Here is a 6,667-nt window from a genome sequence, read left to right as displayed (position 1 = left end):
GAGGTCGCTCAAAGCGCTCAAAGTTTTCCATGTATTTTTATATGGGATGAATAAAATTTTTTTCGTAGAAATGGTATAGAATTCTTGAACATCAATATTTTTCGATCGAAACACTCTGGTTCTCTTCAGGATACTTTTAAAAATAATACCCAATTGTTTATTTAACTATTTTTTAATACTAATGATTTTTTATTGGTCACCCCATTGCATTTATCGGGGTTTTTGTGGGTTTTGGCGGTCCTATAATTTATAGTTGCGATGAAATAATGGTCAAATAAACAATTGGGTATTATTGTTGGGAATCTCCTGCAGATAAACAGAGTTTTCTGGTAGTAAAATATTGATTTTTAACTACTCTATACCATTTCTACAAAAAGTTGTTTTTCCCATATGAAATACATGGACAATTTTGCGACTTTACTTTTTCACAAGCATTTTGGACCACCCTAATGCACATACTCGTATTTATACCACACATATTATGTTTATGCACATACCTACCCAGTACGGAAAGAAACTAGTTTAAATATTGATGTTCAACAAATCTCTTACCCACCCCAAAAATTGAAGATCTGATTTTCTTCCTTCGAACGAACTGTTTACTTTAACATGGCGACGTCCTAGAAAGCACTCAATTATCCGACTCTGCATTTGATTTCACTTACTTTAAAATGAATTTGGCTTAAGGCACTTCAAAGCCAATATGTTTCTTTTACAGACGCCTTTTAAACCATTTTAAAATTACTTAGTATTAAAGGCTGAAATAGTTAATTGCTCAAAGTTAGATGATTTTTCAACTGATATTGAATTATATATTTGCAAAGGTGGAAGCATTTGATTTATCTCAAAGAGGCTGCTAGGTGATTATACATCAATTTGAAGTTAGTTGCTACATAAGCAGAAATAAATTACTGTTTCGGAGGTGATTGGTTCAGCTATGTCGTACTGGGTAGTGATGTTAAATAAACTTCAGCTTATTTGTATTTTCTGATCGTTGTAGGAATAACTAGTACTCACGTGCTATAAAACTTGGGGCCGGCTTATATTAATTCCGCGAGTATTTCTATAAAAAAAAACAATAGCATTTCTAAATAAAGATCTACATACATATGAATAAATTGTATATATAAACACTTCGCACACGTTCTTCAAAAGTGTTTTAACTCTAAATTATCCGTTTATCAGAAAACTTTAAAAATTATTTCTGAGCGCATTTTAATTTTACACCCAGAAAAAGGTTTAGTTATAATTACCAAGGTTTGGTTATAGTGACCAAGTGACATAGTTGGATATGGCGAAATAAATGTCTAGTTTACGAAAGTCTGCAATTTACTTGAGACTTCTAGTTGTATTTTTGTTAATAATTACAAAACGACTACCTTGATTGGACAATATTGCTGGTTGAATAAAATCATTGTTGAGCAAATGTTGTTGAGCACTGAGGGGGAAAAATTTTAGAATTAAAAACACACATATGCTCAGAGAGCGCTCAGCATTCTTTAGGGGTGGCTCACAAGCAGGGAAGCCAGCTTTCAGTTTGCGTGGGGAATCGGGGATTGCACCGTTTTTTGTGGGAATTTAAGCTCGTTCAATTTTAGTATACTAAAGTTTCAAATGGCCAAAAATTACCGTTGGTTTTTTAGAATTTTGTTTGTCTCATTTGCTTTCATATAACGAATGAACATAATTTATTTTCATATGAAAGAAAACCGCAAAAAAATCTAAAATGTAAATTTTCAGACACTTGAAACTTGCACTTCATTATAATAGAATTGAATAGGCTACAAAGCGGCACACTCAAAATCTTTCTAGAAACCCGAGATAAAGAGCTCGAAATTTTTACGATATTTTGTTAAATTTTTTTCAAATATTACACAAACTTTCAAGCTTGGATTTATACGGTATTTGATAAAGAATGAACTATATACTTATTTATAAAAAAATAAGTCAAATTAAAAAACAAAAGAAAAGTAATTGGTGCTACTAAAATATTTTCGACCACTGTATTTACGTTAATATTATACACACATTTTTTATTATTTATTTGTTAACTAACTTTATAAAAGTTTGGTTTGGTTTATACATAGATGAATTACATTTAATAATAAAATAAGCAGAAATTCCAGCAACATCTAGGACGATTTTGAAAAAATTTGATGTACACTTTCCAGTAGGTGTGACTCTGCATCTCCTTTTAACACGTGCTGCTTCTTTCTCGCTTGTACAGAGGATTGTCCATACTTGCATCTTTAAGTGTGTATTAGTTTTCGTCATATTTGTCCAGTGGGGTCCTTTCATGATTTTGGACAAAGACGAACGAATGAAGACGACTGAATTGTGTCGGTATTGCAAAATTTTATACGTATATATGTATGTGTTCTGAAATATACATTTTTGTTGTTTTTTAACTCAGCCCCTACTACCGAACTAGTTCATTTATGTGAACTATAGTTCAATAAAGTGAACGAACGAAGGCTCAAAAGAGGTAGTTCATTAATGTGAACGAACTAGAAGTGAACTATTATGTACCCTAAGCTTAAATAAAAAAAAAACTTATTCTTTTACATACATCTTGCGTAAATTATGGGACGCCGTTAGTAATTAATTTCTCAAATCTTATTTATCATCAAACGAAATATCTGTGGTCGTAACCAATAACAACCTAGCTGGCGGGATGGGATTTCACATACACATAGAATAGTAGTCGCAAAATACGATAGCATATATAACTCAATTCTTTCTTAAGTCGACTTAGGCGGTTATTGCTTATGGCCACAGATATTTACCCTAGATCTTCACAACAAGCAGAAATAATCGACTTCACTCCCACATCATTCAAAAAATTTTCCCTCGGATATTTTTCTTCTGTAAAAGTTGTACTCTTGTTATGAATACCTTAATATACATAGAAAGGGCCTAGCTAACATTTTTGTCTCTTCATAAAGTAGTTATAAAACTATATAAAAACTAAAGTTGTTTAATATTAATTTTCTTCAAAACACCGGCTTTTAATTAACACTGAAACTAATTTATTGATGTAGTAGTTGGCTTTAAATTATAATAGGTTCTCAGTGAATAACCAACTGGCTTTTCTACAATACTGAACTCCATATGAAAATGAGTTAAGCCTAATTTCGAATGCGCTATTTAAGTAGAGATTGTTGATTAACTTCGGAAACGGCAACATCAAATAAGTATATATGGAATCAGAGAAAGCTAAATCGTGGACATTCTTATTCAAATATACTCTATCTCGAAGAGCAGAAAAAAGGCAATCTCCGTAAAATCCGTTCGCTGCTTATGTATGTATGTATGTACATTTAAAGTTCTAATTTTGTGTAAAAGTTGTCAAAATTGTGCAAGTTTCGTTTATATTAAAAACATTTTAATTTGAATCTTTAGAAAAAATTTTGGTATTGAAATATACCAGTAGTTATTCCTTTTAACAAAATACACGTCTTATGGTCAAAACATAGTGGAGCGGCGAGCAAAGCGAAGAGCTAGCATCGAGAACAGCTTCAATTACAAACGTGTATGTACGCTTTGCTCTTCACTATGCGTTTTCCCATTGAAACATATGCGTTTGAAATCGACGCTTTGCTCGTTGCTCTTTGCTCGCCGCTCCACTATGTTCTTACCCTTAGCGATTCGTTTGCTCAAAATCTAATGCCCTCTATTTCATTTATTTGCTTTTCAAGATGGTGGCCTATGCCTTAAGCCCTAGACACATAAACATGTGCAAATTTGCATAACTTAAGGACTAAACACAAAACCTTAGGCCTGGTTCAGAGAGGCGATCTCAATCTACGCTTATAGGTATACGTACAGATACATATTCCTACAACTCGGCCGTCCTGACTTGTAATTTAAATCTCTTTGCTTTCTTTCGGGAAAATATAGGTAGATTTTTAGCCTTTGTTGGGAGAAATGGTAGAAAATAAAAAACAGCTAAAAAGTTGGTAGATCTACCAATAAAGTGGTGAAGTCCGTACACTTTTCACATCGTTACAGCTACTTGTATTTACCGCTACCTCGTTGTATATTTGCATAGATTCGTAGAGACGCTCATAATTTTCTGGTAATTTTCCGTCGTCCGCGCTTTTGCGGTGATTCGAAATTTTTCTGGAGACCGCACCTTTGTCGTCCGCACCTTTGTCGTCTGCACCTTTGCCGTCCGCACCATTGTCGTCCTCACTTTTGTTGTCCGCACCTTTGTCGTCCGCACCTTTGCCGTTCGACCCTTTGCCGCTGATCGCCTCTTCGTGTTTGTCGTTTTCAGAGGAATTAAAAATTTTGCCATCACTCGTAACGAGCGCTTCAGGATGCTCTATTGCAGCTTCGCCGACCCCTGGGCATACGCCGCGTGCTTCCGCTGAGAGCTCACTCAGCCGTGCAGCCAAATAATCTTTTGCCCCACTCGCATTGAGGCCAACTTAGAACTTTTTTTTTTAGGTTGGAAGGGTTCAAGACCTCTTCTGATGAAATATACCAGTAGTTATTCCTTTTAACAAAATACACGTCTTAGCGATTCGTTTGCTCAAAATCTAATGTCCTCTATTTCATTTATTTGCTTTTCAAGATGGTGTCCTATGCCTTAAGCCCTAGACACATAAACATGTGCAAATTTGCATAACTTAAGGACTAAACACAAAACCTTAGGCCTGGTTCAGAGAGGCGATTTCAATCTACGCTTATAGGTATACGTACAGATACATATTGCTACAGTATACAGTTTTATAGCACATTAAACTTTAGTTTAATAAAGTGCAAGTTTTAAGTTGCAAAAAGCTCGGCTTGATTTTTGACCAAGTACCTGCGTTGGAAATTTTGTGTAGAACGAAATGCGTAATAACCTCAGCAATACTTTCGCTTTTCCTTGCTTGCAGTCGTACCTGACGGTGAACGGCCGTTGCAAGTTTAATTGGACCCTTAAATCCAATACATTTGTTTGTGGCCCCAATAAAACAGCCACTCATTCAGCGCGATCAACTGTAACCCTAAAGATTCACTATAACCGATTGCTGTTAAAATACATGATTCAGTCAAGCCAGACCTTTTTTGTTGAGGTTAAATTAGGCGGGAATAATAAAATATATTTTATGATTCAGTTATTGACACAGCAACTTGTTAGGTGAGGCATGCTATTTATTGCACATGTAATAAACTAATTTAAATAGACTTGCGACTGTAACTGAAGTAATAGTTGTGTTAATTACATTTGCCTGTTATTGCCATTTAAAATTCAGCTTAAAATTAATTTATTGAATTCAAACCGTAATTCATATGTCAAATGCGCATACATATGTATGCACCTACATATATAAGTACATATACCCAGCAAACACAGTTGCAAACGTTTGAGAAAAATTTAGTTCTCAATTTGATATCAAATGTTTTTCTCAAATGATTCTTAAATTTAAAACGAGGTTTACATACATTTGAAATTTTTTTGAAGAAACAACGTAACGTTATAATTATCGATACATTTTGCTAAGAATTGTCCATCTCTTAAATGTATGTGAAGAGTCAAACGATATAAAAGTTCGCAGTTAAATGAATAGAAACAAATTCAAAGAGAAAGTGCACAAATAGTGAATTTGACATATGTATATGCACATCGTGAAAAAAACTAAATATGAAATACAAATTTCCTAAGATAATCTATACAAATAATGAAATCGTAACATGCCGATGTCTGTACATACATTATCTATAGATATTAAAGAAAAATTAAAGTGGAGGCTCTTTATTAGAGCAACAGAAGTCAAATCACCAATTTTTTGGAATTTTTGTCTGTCAGTCTGTCTGCTTGTTTGTACGCGTATCACTCGAAAATTAATGCATGAAATTGAATGCAGTTTCCACCAATGTATTGATAGAGGTCTAACTTAAGATATAGAAAGAAAGAAATTGGACAGTTGCCATCTGTTTGAAATTTGCAGTTTAAGTAAATTGATAAGAAAAAGTAAATGTTGCAATATGGCCGTCAAAATAAAGAGGTTTAAGAAGACTTACAACCGAAAATGTTTTTTGAGGGTTGCCACCTGTTCGAAAATTTTAATTCTATTCAATTGATAAGATAAATTGAATATTGCAATATGGGTATCAAACTGAAGAGGTTTAGGAAAGTTTAGTGCCGAAAATATTTTTGAAGAGGGTGGCCATGTGTTTAAAAAATGCTTGAATTAAATTGATAAATTAAAAAAAACTATACTCATAATAAAATTGTAACAGGGCGACGTCTGTACATTATAGATATTAAAAAAAATTAAATTTAGGGCTTAGGCTACAGAAGCCTAATCAATAATGTTTGGAATTTTTGTCTGTCTGTCTGTTTGTATGTTTGTACGCGCATCACTCCAAAACTAATGCATGGGATCGAATTCATGTTTCACCGATGTATCGCTAGAGGTCTAACTTACAATATAGAAAAGAAAAACACGTAATTTTTAGCAAAAAACAAAACCTACTTCATTTCTCATATAAAAATGTATATATATTAGACTGCATCACCAAAAAAAGTTGCGGTTTTTCCGCCGGGATTACAAAATTTATTATATTTTAAGACGTCCACCAAAATATTTCGGAAAAATATTAAAATTTAAATGAGCTGGACCGATTTTAAAATACCTCCAAAAATTGATTTTTTTTATGAATAAAAATAGTT

Source organism: Rhagoletis pomonella, unplaced genomic scaffold (genome assembly GCF_013731165.1).
Source record: "Rhagoletis pomonella isolate Grant_MI unplaced genomic scaffold, Rhpom_1.0 Rhpom_scaffold_00013, whole genome shotgun sequence".
Classification (NCBI taxonomy): Eukaryota; Metazoa; Arthropoda; class Insecta; order Diptera; family Tephritidae; genus Rhagoletis; species Rhagoletis pomonella.
Note: the sequence above shows the minus strand (reverse complement) of the source record.